The 20,113-nt window shown below is 48.5% G+C and overlaps 1 protein-coding gene across 1 annotated transcript in view; it reads left to right on the forward strand.

Moving 5' to 3' along the window:
- Positions 1-7,415: 7,415 nt before the first annotated feature.
- Positions 7,416-20,113, forward strand: part of ARPP21 (cAMP regulated phosphoprotein 21) — a 255,503-nt gene continuing 242,805 nt past the window's right edge. The window contains exon 1 of the mRNA XM_053359483.1: positions 7,416-7,529. The gene's annotated coding sequence lies outside the window, so the exon portion shown is untranslated. The remainder of the gene's footprint in view (positions 7,530-20,113) is intronic.

Genomic DNA, 20,113 nt, shown 5'->3' on the forward strand with positions numbered 1-20,113 from the left:
GATTTCTGCTAGATTCCGAATCAGACCTTATGGACAAGGATGAAGATGCTTACTGTATATAGGTCCTATGAAACCCAGTGAGACTAATACCAGGTGAATTAAAGATATGCATAAAGAGACAGGGACACACATGCACATGAATACAGCTCCATTGTGCGATGGGAGGAAGGCTGGAGGACAAAGAAGTGCTAAAAGTGGAATTTTGTTTCATGTGATGCTTTAGCTAACATAATACAGAATCAGGATGTACAATTCACATGCATATCTATCAGCGTCTGTTTCTCTCTCACACACAATACAAACCTATCCACGTAGAACCGCAGAAGTAGCTGGAAAGATTAACAGAAAAGTATAGGATGGATCCAGCAGGGGTCTCCTTCTGTTCCTGATGGTAGGAATCTTGAGGGACTGCAAATGGTCATTCTGGCTGGGGTTGATAAGAGTTGGACTCCACCACTGTTTTAATAATAGAGCTGCCTTGTCAAGTCTTCCATCCAGATTCTGCCCTTAGGTAAAGGTAAAGGGACCCCTGACCTTAGGTCCAGTTGTGACCGACTCTGGGGTTGCGGCGCTCATCTCGCTTTACTGGCCGAGGGAGCCGGCATACAGCTTCCGGGTCATGTGGCCAGCATGACTAAGCCGCTTCTGGCGAACCAGAGCAGCGCACGGAAACGCTGTTTACCTTCCCGCCGGAGCGGTACCTATTTATCTGCTTGCACTTTGACGTGCTTTCGAACTGCTAGGTTGGCAGGAGCAGGGACCGAGCAACGGGAGCTCACCCCGTTGTGGGGATTTGAACCGCCGACCTTCTGATCGGCAAGTCCTAGGCTCTGTGGTTTAACCTACAGCGCCACCCGCGTCCTGATTCTGCTCTTGCTATGGCTGTAAGGATTTTTTTAATGAATGGAGGATTATGATGAGCCAACCCCCAAAGAGTTGCTTTTGGGATATTATTTTATATTAATTTATCAGTATCAGCCCAGGAAGAGGTTGACTTGAGTTCATTAGACTGTGAACTTGGTACAGTGTGCCATGCCATTACACTTCTGCGGAGGTATGAAATATTATTTCCCACATCAACAGAAGCCAGAAATGACAAATCCTATGAGAGAGCCTGCGGTCAGAAGATGTGTAGCTCAGAATTGCTGGACTGTGAGATTTGGAAGTACAGGCTGCTGAAGCCAAATGTCTAGAAGTTTTCTAGTGCACAAGGTGATTTTGAGGTCCTGAACTTCAAAGAATGTGTGATACTGGCTAAGCAAGACTCCTCCAATTTTCAGGCCTTTGGTTTCTTTCACTCATGATAAATTGGCTCAGGATCTGACTGGGGGACAGCATCTGTTCCTACGGCCTATTTTATGATACTTGAGGTTCATAAACATGGGGAAGTTAGCTGGATTTATTGCATATTTTTTTAAGAATTCCATTTACTTTTATTTGTTGGCTTTACATAGGGTGGCCACATGTTCTACTTGGCAGGCAACAATCCACATTGGAAGAGCTGTGACAGGACAATCCTCTGTTTGCAAGGTCTCCTATATCTGAAGAGCTCTCCCGTCCAAGACCAGCTTAAGCCTTGAATCTGCCCATTCTTCTGCCGTTAGACTGTACAGTTAGCACCTGGACAGCAGACTAAGCAGCAGTTGTTCAGGTCACCAGGTAACAGGCCCCTCCGCTACAGTGAGAGGTATTTCTGTTAAAATTACAGCAATTAATTGTAAATTTACAGCTACATGTGTTAGCCTGTGTAAACTGTATGCAAATCAGTGTCTTCTTTTGCCACCTTTTTGGGTGATGCGTAAAGAACTACGTATCTTGGCTATTTGTGTCGCCAGCTGATATTTTCATTTTGTAATATGTAGAAGAGCAAAAAAAAACAGCAATCCAGCAACATTCAGTATTACCCGGCCCACAAGTAGTACTTAATTGATATTTAAAAGGGCATTTGTTTCAGCAAAGCTTAAACTTTATGCATGTGCATGTGATCATGTGTGTGCATGTGTGATATCATCAGGAGGTCCCACCCATCTGTTTCCAGGGAGAAAAACAATGAGACAGTAAATTCGTATTTTAATGGAGCTACTGGCTCTTAGCCTTGCTTCTGTAGTTCCCCATTCTCTCTTGTTGTCAAGATGGCAATCTAGCCCCTGTGGCAGGTCTACTTTTCTGGTAGACGAATGTCGCGCCAGCGCCGGAGGAGGAAAAAACTGAAACACGTAGCAGAGTTCTCAAAAAATAGGCCAGAGACAATTGTACTTCATCCGGCAGAACTTTACTGGTACTGAATGAGCAAATGAGCATAATGGTCACAAATCCAGCACATTCAGGATTGGCATAGTCCATACGAAATCCAGTTGCAGCACTCACAATAAAACATACAACACTTATAATAAGTCTAAACCTTAACACTAAGCATACAGATCAGAACACAAGAACAAAGAGATAGAAAAGAGAAAGCACGTGAGTGAGTCAGTACCATCTTGACAGAAAGATAACAGAACCAGTTTAAACCAGCTGTACTCAGCTTCCCAGAAGAAATAATCCAAACAAAAGCCTTCTGCAAGCTTCTCTCACATAGAAAGAAAGAACATTCCTGAATTAATCAGAATCAGAAAGATCTCTACACATCAGATCAATACTTTCTATACTAAGAAAGGAGCCAATTCATCTGTTCTGAGCATGCTCAGAGTCATTTCTTGAAGGCCACACCTACACAGTAGCAAAGCTCAGAACAGCTTCCCTGACCTGTCTCGTTCCATTCTTTATGATTTCTTCACTATTCATGTGAGTGAGCCCCTCTGCACACACTGAGTCTCTTGTTTGTAAAATAAATGAGTTATTCTTGTTTATTTATACCATTTTTTTAATGGACAGGATGACTTTTGTAAAAAAATGTTTTTGTCACATTTCCTGAATCGGTTTACCTAGTTAAAAGCTGATGGAATTAAGAAGATAGCAAAATTATGCTAAGAGGGGAGGAGAGAAAAGAAATGAGACTTCTTCCCTCTTGCCCAATGCTGGGACATGTGGTGGTGGTGGTGATGATGACAACTCTGTCATCTGTCTGGGTTGCCCCAGCCACTTTGGGCAGCTTCCAGTAAATTCAAACATCAAACCCAGTAAAACTTCAAACATTAAAAACTTCCTTCAGATGTCTTCTAAAAGTCAGATAGGTCCTTATCTCCTTGACATCTGACAGGATGGTATTCCACAGGGCGGGCACCACTACCAAGAAGGCCCTCCTCATGGTTCCCTAAGACCTCACTTCTGACAGTGAGGGAACCGCCACGCTTTCCTTGGAGATGGATCTCAGTGTATTTCGTATTGACCAGCCAAGGATGCTGTGTGCCTTTCAACTTTTTGTAAACCCTGGACTGAAAATGATGGTGAAATGGAACACATAAAACACCAAGCGGATTTCCTAATATTACATCACTGGGGCTAGAGACATTTGCTTCTGGGTTGCTGGTCTTTTCCTGGCATGTTGGTAAAAGACTAGCAGTGATTCCATGTATCATAGCTTACTGGCAACGAAGGATTGTATCCAATGCTATAGAGCAAACCCATTGAAATTAGCTGACCTAAGTTAATCATGTTCATTAATTTCAATGGACCTACTCTGAGCAAGGCTAGTACTGGATTTGAGGTGGTCTGCAAGAGCCAAAACCATTTTGGTTTTCAAAGAGAGTTACAATGAGATTAAGAATGCCCTCCGTGATAGCACTGCAGCAGAAAATGAAAAGACTTGCAAAGGTTTAAGGGGGGAAATTGGCAAAAAGGTTTGAGGAATGTAAAAATGCTGTCCTTACAGTTTTGTGGAATCATTTGCTGCAAATGATGAATTCTGTTAGCAAATCACTACAGCTGAAAGATGATCACTTATTGATGGTTGTAGAATTTGCTTTAGTTGTTGAAGTAAGAAGTGATTTTCTGTCAATCGAAAAGGAACCATTTCCTTTAACAGGATATTTAGTCAGTCCTGATGAAGACACAGGCGAGGAATGTTTAAGGAAAAAGAAAAGGCTTTCTGATGAAGTTGAAGACAAAAAAAGATAGCCTGATTTACAAGGGAAACAAAAATTAATTGTGGAAATTTAACACAATTTCCAGTTGCGCACCTAAAAAAAAAGCCTATTCAAATCAATTTTGGACTAATTCCAGGTGCTTTTTGTAAAGCACATTGATGAGGCAAGTCAAGACGACAACGACAACATCCAAAAATTACTGGCTATGTACTCAGAGGACATTGATTCTGTTGCTTTTGAAGATGAATTGTGACACTTTCTGCGTTTTGTCAACAGTAAAGACTTTATATCATCTAATTCTCCCACTGCATCTTACAAGCTTGTTATTAGTGCTTTCGAGTGTCACATTTCCACATGTAGAGACAATTCTTTTTTCTTTTAACATACCCACATCAAATGCAACTGGTGACAGAGCATTCAACACACATAAAAGAGTAGAAACAACAACTTATGTTCTACTATATTTCATAGAATCATAGAATTGAAGAGTTGGGACTCTAGTCCTGCATCCATGGCAGATGGCCATCCAACCTCTGCTCAAAAACCTCCAATGAAGAAGAGTCCACCAGCTTCCACTGGAGTCCATTCCACTGTTGAACAGCTCTTATAGTCAGAAAGTTCTTCCTGATGCTTAGTCGGAATCTCTTTTCATGTAGCTTGAATCTATTGGTTTGGGTCCTACTCTCTGGAGCAGGAGAAAACAAGTGCGCTTCATCTTCCATGTTACAGCCCTTTAGATATTTGAAGATCACCTCTGTCTCCTCTTCTCCTGGGTTAACATACCCAAGTAGGTATAAGGAAGTTTCCTATGTTCCTTATTTAAAAACCATTGAGCAACAATCTTCCCAGACCATTTCTGTAATAGTGCCTATGGAGGAAATATCCTTCACCAAATCAGTTGTATAGATTGTATAGATACGGTTTTTAAAGGTTACCATCAAATTATTTGTCAAGTGGCCATTGGTACACTTAGGGTTGCCACGTGTCCGGAATTTCCCGGATATATCTGGAATATATATATTTTCACTGTTTGAAATATGGCGAACCTTGACTTGTAAATGAATGTAGCAAATGAAAAGGATCCCGTTCTTCCATTCAGTCCCCTCCACAGACCTTGGATTTTCAACACCAGCTTTCTCAACAACCTGTTGACCTGCTTCCAAGCTCACTGGAACCAAAAATGTCAAAAATAGAAAGAAAAATTTGTGAACTACAACAATACAGAATGGCAACACCATGGGAAATGAAATGTGAAATAATGGAGAGGAATAGAGGGAATATAATGCAACTGAATCTTTCCTTCACTGCAGGCATGCTGTTGTTCTTTTACAGTGAAATCCTGGACATATCTGCGCAGAAGTGAGACCCTTTCAGTTCAGTGGAGCTTGCTCATGGCTATGGATGATGGAGAATTTTGACAAAAACATAGAGGGAAGCAGAAATCCCTGTAGTTTGCATGTTGATCTGAGGTCAGGTATGGAAATCCATCAAGCAAATGTTATGTGTACTAGTTCACATAATTGTTGTTGTTCCTAAGTTCACAAATGCTACACAACTAATCAAGGGTTTGTTTGTTTACATAGTTTTGACATTTCCTTTACATGACATTTCCCTTACAAAGGTAAGTTAAATTGCGGACAGTGAGACGTAGTATTTGGCAGAAACTGAAAGGCAGCAGAACAGAAACAGAGCTGTTTGTGACAAGTATATGTCAGAACTTCCTACATCCATATTTGTGGGTAAGTAGGGGTAGCCTTTTCCAAAACCAGTGGGAACCAAATCTTGGAGGAATGAGAAGGAACTGGAATTTGGGAAGAGATCAACAATGTGCCCTTGCTCCCAGGGTTTAGGAGCTGCCTTGAGGTATGTTGTGTGTAAGTAATTCAGAGACTACATACCCAACAGATTGCTCTGTTCTGCAGGAGAGGCCATCCCGCAGATACCATTTTATCAGAGGTCATGAGAAGACATCCTGAAGGGTCTGGTCAGACCAGCACAGGGTGCAGCGGTGGGCATAGGAGGAGCTGCCTGGTGACTCCTGGAAGAGGCCTTGCGAGTTGGGATGGGCTGTGCCATGTCCTTGAGAAACAGAGAAGCCACCCTGGGAGGAGATACAGATGAGAAACCAAATACCAGCAAGAGTCCAGGCAGCATAGACCCTTGTAGCATCACCCACTTCACCCTTGGTTCCCATTCCAGCCTTTCTTTCAATCCTGAGCTGCCAATGCCTGCCCATAGTCTGTTCTCTCACTCTGGTTTGGAACCACTGTTGTTATCACATAGGTCAGGGAGCCACAAACACATAGCTCAGGTTCAGCCCACCAGAAGGAGTTCCCGTTTGCTTTCGAAACTGAAGTTGCGCCTGCCCCAAATCCATATAAAGGGACTCAATGGGACATGTCACTTGTTGGATCAACATTGTATAGGTTGCTGAGCCATGTACAACATCCTATTGAACCCTATTTTGCCTGTGCACCATACTGATTTGACCATTACTTTTGGGGGGCAGAATCCGTACTTCATGTCAGAATCAGGCCTTTAGTGTGGTGACACCTGCTCACTGGAATTTGGTTCTTGCTAAAGACAACCTTCTAAATGGAGAGCTTTAATCTCAATTGATGCATGTACTGGATTTAAAGTAAGTTGTTGTTGTTATAGTAAGTTGTGTGTGTGTGTGTGTGTGTGTGTGTGTGTGTGTGTGTGTGTAATCTGGTTATTTTAAAGAATTGTTTTTATACATGCAATATTTTTATACGTATATGTTTTTATTATATTTTAAATCACTCCATAATATATCAAGGGAAACAATTTGCAAATGAAATAAGTTGTTAATGTTGTTTCCTAGAGATCCTTTTCAAAAGCCTTTGCATGCCTCTGGGTGAGTTGTGATTAGTGTGCAGAAGTTGTGGAGTGATGGGGGCAGGGGAGAAATGCAGCAGTTGAACTGGGAGGTATGCTTGAACTGGGAGGGTGCTCTCAGAAGACAGCTTAACTTTTGATTCCAATTTGAGCTAGCAGAGTTCACCCATTACTAATGTTGCCCATTTTAAATGACCATCTGTAGTTTAAGTTGAAACAATATGGATGTAAACTTTTTTTAAAAAATGTGCTTATCTTTGTGCATCTATACAAATCTGTTTCTCTGTGCAGAGGCACTGACTTCCCCATTTTTTAAAACAGACGTTTCATTGGTTAATATTAGCCGAACAGCTGATTGTCAAATGTGTACAAACCATAACAGGTGCTAGATCAACACAGCGCCTGGAATCTGGCACGGCCTGATATTGCCGCTGGCACAGGCCTCCACTATTCTGTCAAGACATGCCTTTGCGACTTTCCTCTGGTGCCCTTCCCCTTACATATCTGTCTCGACTGCCGAAGGAACACATGCTATTCATGGTGCTTGCTAAAAGGCGGCCGGTGGGAGAAAGGAAGTCGTAACTCTTTCAAAGATTGGAAACAAGCAACATTTCTTGGTGGAACTCACATTGTCTTCTCAAAAGGGTAAGGAGACTCTTGTGAATGGAGGAATGGTGTTGAGGTCATACAAAGAAAGTTTCTGAAAGAGGGGTTGAAGGAGAAATATTAAATGTCGGTTGTGCAATTCTTTGAGTGCAGATTCTTTTTTCGCATGGAATTCAGTTTGTTCTTTGAAAAGCCACACTGCCTTTTATACCTTTGCATTGAAATTGTGTATTATGTTGCCTCTCAAGGTTTGTGAGTTATATGAGGTATCTTGTTTTAGAATGCAAATTCCCCCTGCTATTCCAATGATGACCAAGTGGTGATCATACATTTAATAATGACGAACAGTAATATACAATAATATGAACTAAATGGAAGGGGAACACCTGTCTTTTCAGGGCAGATGGCTTGAAAGCTCTCAGTCCCTTAAAGCCTAAAACCTGAAAGCTCTTGGTGGTGAAAGTAAAAATCATACTGGAGATAGGGGCATTTAGGTTAGATGAAAACTGGGAGAAATATTGGCATCAGAAGGTGCCATATGGTTTTCACTATGTACATGCATTAGATAGATGAGATAGCTTCAGTGTGTAAACTGACACTGTATAGCTGCCATGGTATGATTGCTGCAGTATGCAGGCTCAGTTGATTCAATTATTATATTTGTGATTGGTTTTTCAAGGCTGCTTTACATGTGAACGTATATCACTGGATTATGCAATCTAAGATGATTGCCTACTTAAACAGTGAACAATCTACCCTTGGTGATGACAGGTGTTTGATTCAGAATGAATCTGTTTAAATCAGATATATTGGGAGGACATCTGGTAGGTATCTTAAATTAAGACGGAGGTATGGTAGAGTCGGGAAGCTGATCTTCATGGAGGTGTGGAACCGATCTTGGATGGAGTTTCATGGCCCCCGAAAGTCTAGCTTGAGAGTTCTACTGCACTCAGTGCTATCAGGGCTTCCCTAGCTGTGCCCCCATCTAGAGAAAGTGGTTGTTGTTGTTGTTGTTTAGTTGTTTAGTCGTGTCCGACTCTTCATGACCCCATGGACCAGAGCACGCCAGGCACTCCTGTCTTCCACTGCCTCCCACAGTTTGGTCAAACTCATGCTGGTAGCTTCGAGAACACTTTCCAACCATCTCGTGCTCCATCGTCCCCTTCTCCTTGTGCCCTCCATCTTTCCCAACATCAGGGTCTTTTCCAGGGAGTCTTCTCTTCTCATGAGGTGGCCAAAGTATTGGAGCCTCAGCTTCACAGTCTGTCCTTCCAGTGAGCACTCAGGGCTGATTTCCTTAAGAATGGAAGAGAAAGTGGACTTAGCCGCAATCGTTCTTGACACTATTACATTCATGCTTGGCTACTGTAATTCACTCTATGTGGGGCTGCCTTTGAAGATAGCTTGGAAGCTTTGGCTTGTGAAGAATGCAGCTGCCTGGTTTCTTGTGGGTTCCAAGTTATTGGAGCAAATAACACAACTTATGTACCAGCTGCATAAGCTGCCAGTGTATTTGCAGGCCCAACTTAAATTGCTGGTTGTTAGTTAATGGTGGTAGTAATAATAATACTTAAATCGTTTTTGGGGGACGGGGGCGGACGCATCAGCAAGTTAAAAAGACTTGGACGGTGTCAGGGCTGCCCTAGGTCCCAGCTCACAAAGGACCAACGCTGCTTCGTTGTTAAGTATAAAAGTCTTTATTGAAGTTCAGTTTCACTTCCAGAGCCGCAGCGCGCAGCCCCACGTCTAAAGTGTCAGACCACTGATGCTCCGTCTGAGTCTCCTCCCCCCTGACACCAATTTAAGATCCTAGCCTTGCTCCACCTTCTCCGCTGCTCCTTCCTCCTCTGGGTCCGCCTGCCCGCCGGGGTTCCGCCCTTTCTAGCCTCTTCTCCCGCTGATTCCCCTGAGCCTTCTCCCTCCCTCCGGCGGGCTTTAGGAGCTGGTTCCCCACCCGGGTCTCCTGCTGTTCCGCGCGCCTGCACATTTGAACTTGGCGCGCGCGCCCAGCCAGCAGCTTTCCTCCTGACCGTTTCACTGCTGCTGCCACTGCTTCCCCCTTCGGGGGGGCTAGCTGCAACTGACCTCCCTTCCGTTCCCCCACTCTCCGATGGAGGCGTGGTCAGCCCTGACTCCCTCTCTGGAGGAGACGCTGGCCCTGACACATGTGACTCCTCCCCCCCACTATGCTCTGGTGGGGAAACTGGTCCCGATCCTCCACTGCTGCTTTGGGGTTCCCCTCTGGCTCCTTGTTTCTGGTGCGTCCCCCCTGGGACCCCCCTTGCCCTGACCATCGGCGCCCCCTTCTGGGAATCTTCTGATTCGCTGGAGAAGCTCATGGAATCTCTCGGGCCACTGTCATACTCCCCTACGCTGCCCTCAGATTCTTCCCCTTCGCTCTCCCAATCCTCTCTCCCCAGTGCTCCTGCTCCTGATTCCCTGACATCCATCCCCCCCTCGAAGCCCCCCCTTCCCCCCTCCCCCTCTTCGGGTGTGGGTTCCGGGTGCTCCAGTCCTGTGGGTGTGAGTGCGGGATACCATCCTTCCCCCCTGGTGTGTAGCCGGTCCACTGGATCCGGCCCAACCGCAACGGGCTCGTCGACGTCGATTTCCTCTGCTTCCATCTCTCTGCTGATGTGCTCGAATCCAGGATCCTCCCCCAACACGTCCATGTCCTCCCCTCCCCCGGGTACCTCTGGTGAGACTGCTTGCAAAGGTCCCCGCAGCAGCTCCCTGCGCCACCCCACCTCCGGTTGAGTGTCCCACCAATAGGAGCGGTCAGTGGCAAACCCCGAGAGAGACCCCTCCGAGGAGCTAGTGTCCGGCGTCATCTCTTCAGCTGATGAAAAACCCTGGAACGTACTGGCTGACAGTGTGGGTGTGAAGAGCCAGTCGTCGAAAAACTCTGCCGGCATAGGTCTGTGTGGGAAGAGTGCATGGAACTCATCTTTAAGATAGTGCTCCTCCACGGCATAGCACGGTACCCACCTGTTGGCACTGGCTGGGGTACCTTCCCTGGCGAGGAGGTATTCCACCCCCTCTTCCCCCCACCTCGAGTCCAAAATCTCCGTGACCTCGTTGAGTGGCGTCGCCCTCCGTGACCCCTCCCTCTTCGGAGATTCACTAAGTGTGTCTGGCGCGTTCCCTGTCGCCTGAAACCTGTGGGGTTCCCTGTAGGGTGTGAGCACTGACCTATGAAAGACTGGGTGCATTCTGGAGCCCTCCGGGAGTGTCAACCGGAAGGCCACTGGATTGATTTGTGCCGCGACCTGGTAAGGTCCCAGCTGCTTGTGCTTGAGCTTCCTCTTAGCTAGCGTCCTGGCCGGCACTGCCTGGGCTGCTAACCAGACCCAGTCCCCCACCTGGATGTCCTCCCTGACCCTCCTGTGCTTGTCTGCCTGCATTTTGTAGGCGTGTTTCGCCAGTTCCAATTGCCTTCGGAGTTGCTCGTGGACCTCCTGTAACTCTGCTGCTAAGTGCTCTGCTCCCCTTGGCTCCCCCTCCCCCTTCGTCTCTAACCCCGGGAAAGTTCTGGGATGCCGCCCATTATTGGCGAAGAACGGTGTCACTCCCGTAGACCCGTGCTTCGTGTTGTTGTAGGCAAACTCGGCCAGCGGTAGGTAGTCCACCCAGGTCGAGGGTTGTTGATTGGCGTAGCATCGCAGGTACTGCTGCATGATGGCGTTGACCCTCTCCGCTTGTCCGTTGGTCTGCGGGTGTCGTGCCGACGCTAAGTTGATCTTGACGTTCAGGATGCCCAGCAGCTTCTGCCAGAAGCTCGAGACGAATTGGCGACCCCGGTCGGACAGGATGGACCGCGGCAAGCCGTGAGCTTTGAACACGTGGTTTATGAACAGCTTGGCGGTCTGTTCCGCTGTGGCCACCTTCGCGCACGGAATGAAGTGCGCCATCTTGGTGAACATGTCTACGACCACGAGCACCGCTGTTTTGCCTCGCGAGCTGGGCAGATCTGTGACAAAGTCCAGGGCCACTCTCTCCCATGGTTCGAGCGGCGTCTGTAGGGGTTCTAGTAGACCCGCCGGCTTCCTGTGTACTGGCTTGGCCCTTTGGCAGGTGTCACACCTGGAGACGTAATCCGCGACTTCTCCCCTCACCTTGGGCCACCAAAAGTCTCTGGTTACTAATTCCGCCGTTTTGTCCTTGCCGAAGTGCCCAGCGCTGGGCGCGTCGTGTAGCTGCTGCAAGACTTTCGCGCGGAGGTCGTCTCCGGGCACGTAGAGAGCCCCTTTGCGGATGAGCAGTCCATCTCGTATCTGGAACTCGTCGTCCTTCGCTGTGCCTTTTCGCACCTCCTCCATCTTGGATTGTGCGAACGAATCCGTCTGCAGCGCTCGACGCACCGCGTCCAGGTCCACGGCAGCTGAAGCGCACGCCCACGCTTTCGGTGCGAAAATGTGCTTGGCCGCCACCGGCGCCGCTTCCTCGAGATACTGCGGCTTCCTGGATAGTGCATCCGCCATGACGTTGTTGTCTCCCGGGATGTATTCTATCCGGAAATCGAAATCCGCAAAGAACTCCGCCCAGCGGATGTGTCTCTGGTTCAGGAACCGCGCCGTGCGCCAGTACTCCAGGTTCTTATGGTCCGTGCGGACTTGCACTGTGTGTCTGGCTCCAACGAGGAAGTGCCGCCACGCCTTGAAAGCTGCATGAATGGCCAGCAACTCCCTGTCCCAGATGGTGTAGTTCTGTTCCGCCTTGCTGAGTTTCCTGGAGTAGAATGCGCACGGCCTCCATTCCCCTTGCGGATCTGGCTGCAACAGGACGGCCCCCACCGCTCTGTCTGAGGCGTCCGTCTCAACCCTCATTGGTCTGCTGGGGTTTACATGTAGCAGCTGTTCTTCGGACGCGAAGAGACGCTTGAGTCTCCGAAAGGACTGCTCCGCCTGGTCCGTCCAGGTGAACTTCTTCTTCTTGGAGCTGAGGGTGTCCGTGATGGCCGCCGTCTCCTTCGCGAACCCTTTGATGAACTTGCGATAAAAGTTGGCGAAGCCGACGAACTTCTGGACCTTCTTCCGATTGCGCGGGCTCTTCCAGTCCAACACCGCGCGGACCTTGGCGCTGTCCATGGCGAGTCCCTTGTCGGACAGCTTGTAGCCCAGAAAATCCACCTCCGTCATGTCGAACTGGCACTTCTCTAATTTGGCGTAAAGTCTGTGCTCCCGTAGCCTCTGCAGGACCTCCTTGACGTCCCTCTCGTGAGCCTCCTGCGATTCCGAGAAGATCAGGATGTCGTCCAGGAAGCAGACGCACTTCTTGTAAAGGAGTCCCGCTAACACGTGATGCATGAAAGCTTGGAAGGTATGGGAGCCATTTTGCAGACCAAAAGGCATTACGCGATATTCATAGGTGCCTAAAGGTGTAAACATGGCTGTCTTCCACTCATCGCCCTCCCGCATGCGTATAAGGTTGTACGCCCCTCGTAGATCCAACTTGGTGAAGATCCGTCCCTTCCTCACCGTCGCGAGCAGGTCGTCGATCTTGGGCATGGGGAATGCTGCGGGCTTTGTTTTGGAATTTATGGTCCTATAATCAACTATGAGTCTCCGTTGGGGCGTGTCCTTCTTCTTCACGAAAAACACGGGACTGCCCCCCACTGCTTTAGATTCTTGGATGAACCCCCGCTGCAAGTTGTGATCTATGAACTCCCTGAGTTCCTGCAGTTCATCTTCAGACATGGAATACAGTTTCCCAGTCGGCAGCGTCGCTCCCGGCAGGAGGTCAATCTTGCAGTCGTAAGGCCTGTGGGGAGGCAGCTTATCCGCTTCCCTCTCGCAGAAGACCTCCAAAAACTCCTTGTACTTGTTGGGTACCGCTTGCACCATGCCTAGGTGTAGCTGCGGTTCATCCTCTTGCCCCTCCTCCTCCTGGCGGGTCTGGATGCAGTGTTCTGCGCAGTAGGAGGAGCAGAAGGTCAACTGCCGCTGGTACCATGCCAATGCCGGGCTGTGCCTATCCAGCCAACTCATACCCAACACTATGGGCGTGTCCGACAGGTGGGTGACGTTGAAGCTGATGACTTCGCGGTGGTTTCCAATTTGCATCACCATCGGTGGTGTTTGCTGTACCACCTCTCCTCCCAGTAGCTTCCTGCCATCGACCGTGACGACGTTTAGGGGCATCGTGGCTGGCATGAGTGCTATGCGATGTTGCTTGATAAAGTCCACTCCAATAAAGTCTGCGTTGCTCCCAGAGTCAATGGTTATTGGTACTTGCATGGTGTGCCCATTGGGCAACTGGAGCGATGCGGTGAGTTGCACCACTGGTTCGGGTGGGAGGGGGTCTGTGGGCTGTAAAATCTCTGGGGACTGCTTCACTGACTTGCCTGGTTGGGCCCCAGTGGCTCTGTTTCCAACCAGGCTTCTTCTTCCCCCTGCAGCTGTTTCGGCTGCTCACCTGTTCCCTTTACTGTTGCTGAGGCTGCAGTGTGCTTCTGGAGCCTCTGGGGACACTCTTTGGCCATGTGCTGTGCACTGTCGCAGATGTAACACTTCCTGGTCCCTCTAGGAGCCTTCCCCTTGACTGCTCCCGGTGTTTGGGCTCTGCTGGCAGTCTGAGCCCTGGCCCCACCAATCTCCATCGGCTCTTCTCCCCTTCCCAAAGGAGGCATGGACAGCGCCCGCCCCGCCTCTCTGGGAAAGAAAGGGGTTGTCCTGGCTGGGGTGCTTGCCTTACGTCCTTCCTCCCTGCTCCAAGGGCGTCCTTCCAGGCGCACACCAATTGCCAACGCTCTTTGGGCAACTTCTTGGGTACTTTGGGGTCGTTCCCCTCTTGCCAGCTCATCTTTCACCTCTCCACTTAGCCCCTCCCAGAACAGGTCTCTGACAGCAATAGAGTCCTTCTCCCAGCCCAGCACGTTCAGTAAGGCAAAAAAGCGCGAGTGATATTGCCTCACCGTCGCTTTCCCTTGCTGTAGTCCATGCATTTCCCTCCGAGCAATATCTACATCTACCGTAGATTTAAAGCAAGCGTCCATAGCTTTGATAAATGCATCGGAATCTTTGAGGGCGGGGTCTTTTTCGCGCCACAAATTCCGCAGCCACGCTTTTGCTTCCCCATGCAAATGAGTGATTATGAAGCCCACCTTCTCTTCCTCATCTCTAAAGTCTTTCCGAAGCAAATTGAGCGCGTAAACCACGTCAGCTCTGAAGTTAGGGTATTGCTTCAGGTTCCCATCAAAGTGGGCTACTAGGCTGCCCCCCCTCTTCCCGAGGCCAACTCCCTCCGGTTTGGGTCCTGGCAGCCCCTCTTTGCCCCAACGGTCCCACCTGGCCTGCAGATCCCGGCAGAGCGCTACTGCTTCTTCTTCTCTTTTCCTGGATGCAGCTACTTCTGCGTAAAGCGTCGTGACTGCTTCTTGCAGTTCTTTCACCTGGCTCTCTGTAGTCATCTTTGCCTATCTTCGTGAGCTCGCAAAACACCAAGTCTTGCCCCTCGCTGCACCAACTCACGCTGCGAGGTTTTTATTAGAGACGGAGCATACTGTCAGGGCTGCCCTAGGTCCCAGCTCACAAAGGACCAACGCTGCTTCGTTGTTAAGTATAAAAGTCTTTATTGAAGTTCAGTTTCACTTCCAGAGCCGCAGCGCGCAGCCCCACGTCTAAAGTGTCAGACCACTGATGCTCCGTCTGAGTCTCCTCCCCCCTGACACCAATTTAAGATCCTAGCCTTGCTCCACCTTCTCCGCTGCTCCTTCCTCCTCTGGGTCCGCCTGCCCGCCGGGGTTCCGCCCTTTCTAGCCTCTTCTCCCGCTGATTCCCCTGAGCCTTCTCCCTCCCTCCGGCGGGCTTTAGGAGCTGGTTCCCCACCCGGGTCTCCTGCTGTTCCGCGCGCCTGCACATTTGAACTTGGCGCGCGCGCCCAGCCAGCAGCTTTCCTCCTGACCGTTTCACTGCTGCTGCCACTGCTTCCCCCTTCGGGGGGGCTAGCTGCAACTGACCTCCCTTCCGTTCCCCCACTCTCCGATGGAGGCGTGGTCAGCCCTGACTCCCTCTCTGGAGGAGACGCTGGCCCTGACACATGTGACTCCTCCCCCCCACTATGCTCTGGTGGGGAAACTGGTCCCGATCCTCCACTGCTGCTTTGGGGTTCCCCTCTGGCTCCTTGTTTCTGGTGCGTCCCCCCTGGGACCCCCCTTGCCCTGACCATCGGCGCCCCCTTCTGGGAATCTTCTGATTCGCTGGAGAAGCTCATGGAATCTCTCGGGCCACTGTCATACTCCCCTACGCTGCCCTCAGATTCTTCCCCTTCGCTCTCCCAATCCTCTCTCCCCAGTGCTCCTGCTCCTGATTCCCTGACAGACGGTGTCCAAAAAAGTATAATAAACTTGCAAGAAAGTGCATGAATAAGAGAGTTAGTGTAAAAAGACAGGTGGAAGGAGACTTGAGAAGATCCAGAAGCACAAAGGAGGAGATTTCTTTGCTCCAGGTAGTAATGGGTGCCCAGGTGGGTCCTGGATGGTTGTTGGAAGCAGGGCTTGAAAGACCTTATCAAAATGAGAGTTTGTAACCTTGATGCAAAGCCACACCATGAAACTAAACGTAGAGGGTGTGTGGACAGGTATCTCTTAAAATCTACCTGTCTACTTTCATTTTTAAGCTAAATTAGGGAAGTTACACAATCTTGAGCTTTTAGCCATTTGTTTTTGAGTTCCAGAGACTTACCTAAATTTTAAAACAATTCATAGACAGCCAATTTTTATCCGAGCCTTTAGCTCAGTTCTAAATTTAAATGGCTGATTACGTTAAGCCAGACAGTGGGTCGTATTCCAGGTTTAGCTGTAACAGCTGAGTCATCTGATCTGACTAACTAGCCCTAGGATTAAGAGTGTGTTTCACCCCCTAGGCTCAATTATTGGCTGCAGCAGGGGGCAGAAAAAGCACACTGTGCAGGAGCTACGGTTATCTGTGTAGAGCAGGGTTTCCTGAACTTAGGTCTTCAGCTGCTGTTGGACTACAACTCCCATCATCCCTAGCTAGCAAGACCATTGGTCAGGGATGATGGGAATTGTAGTCCAGAACAGCCAGAGTGTTTCCAAGTTTGGGGAGCCCTACCGGATGAGAGCCATTGTGGTAGAGCATGGTAAGCTGCGAGCATCAGAGCTTGTTTGCTTGGAGAGTTTAACACACAATGGAAAATCCATTTCATAAAAAGGGGATAACACAGAATAATTAATTATTATTTTACTGTTCTTCATACCCCATTTTTCTCCCAAGCTGTTCACGCACACATGGTTTCTTTCCCTTTTATCTTTAGAGCAACCCTGTAAAGTAAGTTAGGCCATGCTATAGTTCCTGAGCAGGGATTTAAACCTGAGCCAGACCGGCCCTATCATTAGGAAACGCGAGGCAGCTGCCTCAGGTGGCAAATACTGCGCAACAGCAACAACACTGGAAAATATAGTTAGGAGGTCCCTGGAAGCTAAATTCAGGTTGTTCAGTCACCAGTAGAAGACTACTGACACCTTGTTGCAGAGTGAAGTGTCCTGCTTCCAGTGACACCATGGTGAGTGAAAGAATATATAAAGGCAGGAAAAGTGAAGCAATATTGTTTGCTATAGCAGGGAGGCTGTGCCAGCTGTGCCTCACTTCAGGCAACAAAATGTCTTGGCTAGCACTGCCAAGTGATAATTTCCTGGTAATACCACTTGTTCCATGCCAAGGGCCAACTGGAAAGGTATTGCTACAGGGTTTCATACGTCCGCTGGTAATTTGTTTGTAAGGGCACAGTGAAGTTCATACCAGAGCAATTTTTTTAAAAAAATAGTATCAGTGCTCTGATATCATGTATATACCCATATGAGATTTGATATTGTTGTGACTAACCAGGAAGGACAGAGATCGGGGGGGGGGGGGGCAATGGATAGCTCAATGAAAACGTCAACTTGGTGTGAGGTGGCAGTGAAAAAGGCAAAGTAAATGTTGGGAATTATTAGGAAATAAAACTGGCAGTATTCTTTTAGTGCTATTTCTCTTGTTCTATTGCTTTTATGCCGGACTGTCAGTTTGCAGGGTTTGTTTGTTTTTTTATTTAGCTCTGTTAAATGTGATTTATTTGAGCATGTTATAACTTGAGACTGTGGTTGGACATCTTGCTCACACACACACACACACCCTTTCAGGTGGAATGGCTGAATATAAATGTTTCAGATATATGAAATACGATGCAGTCACATTTTGGGATTCAATTCTGGTCGCCTCGCCTCAGGATTGTTTCCTGGGAAAGACAGAAAAGAGCAACTGAGATGACGAGGGATGGTGCATGCCATGGGAAGACCCACCCGTCGGGAAGCTGGATGAGACCATTGTTGTCTCTCTTAGTAAAGGTAAAGGTACCCCTGCCCGTACGGGCCAGTCGTGTCCGACTCTGGGGTTGCACGCCCATCTCGCTTAAGAGGCCGGGGGCCAGTGCTGTCCGAAGACACTTCCGGGTCACGTGGCCAGCGTGACAAGCTGCATCTGGCGAGCCAGCGCAGCACACGGAAACACTGTTTACCTTCCCGCTAGTAAACGGTCCCTATTTATCTACTTGCACCCGGGGGTGCTTTCGAACTGCTAGGTTGGCAGGCGCTGGGACCGAGCAACAGGAGCTCACCCCGCCGCGGGGATTCGAACCACTGACCTGATGATCGGCAAGTCCTAGGCACTGAGGTTTTACCCACAGCGCCACCCGCGTCCCTTGTCTCTCTTAAACAAGACCATAATAGCCCAGGGAACTCCTGACTCTATAGAGGTACAGCTAACTTTAGCGCCACCTGGTGACTCAGCTGTATAATGATACTATCCACTTTGAGCATCTTAACTACAAGGGAAGTGTAATAAAGTGTTTGCAATTTTTTTTTTTAGTTTGGAGGGGAAGATGATTAAGGAGTACTCTATAGCAGTTTATAAATTTATCGATAGTATGAAGAGCTTACGGAGGAGAAAGAGATTTCTCTCTATCTCTCTCTGTGTCTCATTATATTAGTATTTCAGGCCACTCATTAAAATTGATAGGCAGAATGTTGAGAATAGACAAGAAAGAAGCACCATTTCATACAAAGAATAGCTAACTTTAGAAACTGCTGCTGTGGGATGAGGTTCTGTGCAAAAGCTTTGCTGGCTTCCTTTGAAAGGGCAAGACCAATTTAGAATGGATTGGGCTTTCACCACAATGCTCAAATCCCTAAATATCTGCCAGTTCAAGATAGCAGAAATGGACAAATGGGCACATGCAACAGTTTTCAGCTTCTTGGGTCTGTGGAAAGTTGTAGGTGCTAGTGAATGAGTCTTCAAAGATGAACTTGAGGGCCATGAGTTCAGTGGGGCTCCAATCCTGGAGACAGTAGTGACGCACAAAAACAAGAGCAAAAGAAGGCACATGTCAGAGGCTCAGGAGCAGAAGCACAGGGGAGAGAGGAAATAGAGAGCGAAGGAGAGGAATCCGAGGGGAGCGTAGGGGAATATCACAGTGACCCAAGAGATTCCATGAGCTTCTCCAGCGAATCAGAAGATTCCCAGAAGGGGGCGCCGATGGTCAGGGCAAGGGGGGGTCCCAGGGGGGACGCACCAGAAACAGGGGGCCAGAGGGGACTCCCAAAGAAGCAGCGGGGGATCAGGACCAGCTTCCCCACCAGAGCGTAGTGGGGGGGAAGAGTCCCATGTGTCAGGACCAGCGTCTCCTCCAGCGGGGAGAGAAGATGAGTCAGGGCTGACCACGCCTCCATCGGAGAGTGGGGGAACGGAGGGGAGGTCAGGTCCAGCTAGCCTCCCCGAAGGAGGGAGTAGTGACAGCAGTGTAACGGTCAGAAGGAAAGTGGGAGGCTGGGCGTGCGCGCCAAGTTCAAATGTGCAGGAGCGCGGGACAGCAGAAAACCCGGATTGGGAGCCAGGTCCTAAAGCCCGACGGAGGGAGGGGGAAGAGTCAGGGGACTCAGCGTCAGAAGAGTCTAGGAAGGGCGAGACCCCGACGGGCAGGCGGACCCAGAGGAGGAAGGAACAGAGGAAGAGGTGGAGCAAGGCTAGAGTCTTAAACTGGTGTCGGGGGGGGGGGAGATTCAGACGGAGCTTCGGCGGTCTAAAGTTTGAGACGTAGTGCTGCACGCTGCGGCTGTGGAAGTGAACTGAACTTCAATAAAGACTTTTATACTAAACAACGAAGCAGCGTTGGTCTTCTGTGAGCTGGGACCTCGGGCAGCGCTGACAGCACAGATTTGCATAACTTTGCATATGTTAACTTTTGTGCCTAGATGCAGACGTAGAAATAAGGACTAAGTTTTAAAGAGAAATGCCATAGTGTGGAAGGTGACCTGTGCACCTGTTCTGTTGGCTGTCCAGATGCATAATAATAATAATAATAATAATAATAATAATAATAATAATACATTATTTATATGCTGCACATCTGACTGGGTTGTCCCAGCCACTCTGAGCAGCTCCCAAGAAAAATAGTAAAAACGCAATCAAAGATCATCCATTAAAAACTTCTCTGTGTCTTCAAAAGGCTGTATAGTTATTTATCTCCTTGACATCTGACTGGAGGGCATTCCACAGGATGGGTGCGACTACTGAAAAGGCCCTCTGCCTGGTTCCTGTAATTTCACTTTTCGCAGTGAAGGAATCACCAGA

This window comes from Podarcis raffonei, chromosome 12, assembly GCF_027172205.1.
Source record: "Podarcis raffonei isolate rPodRaf1 chromosome 12, rPodRaf1.pri, whole genome shotgun sequence".
Lineage (NCBI taxonomy): Eukaryota > Metazoa > Chordata > Lepidosauria > Squamata > Lacertidae > Podarcis > Podarcis raffonei.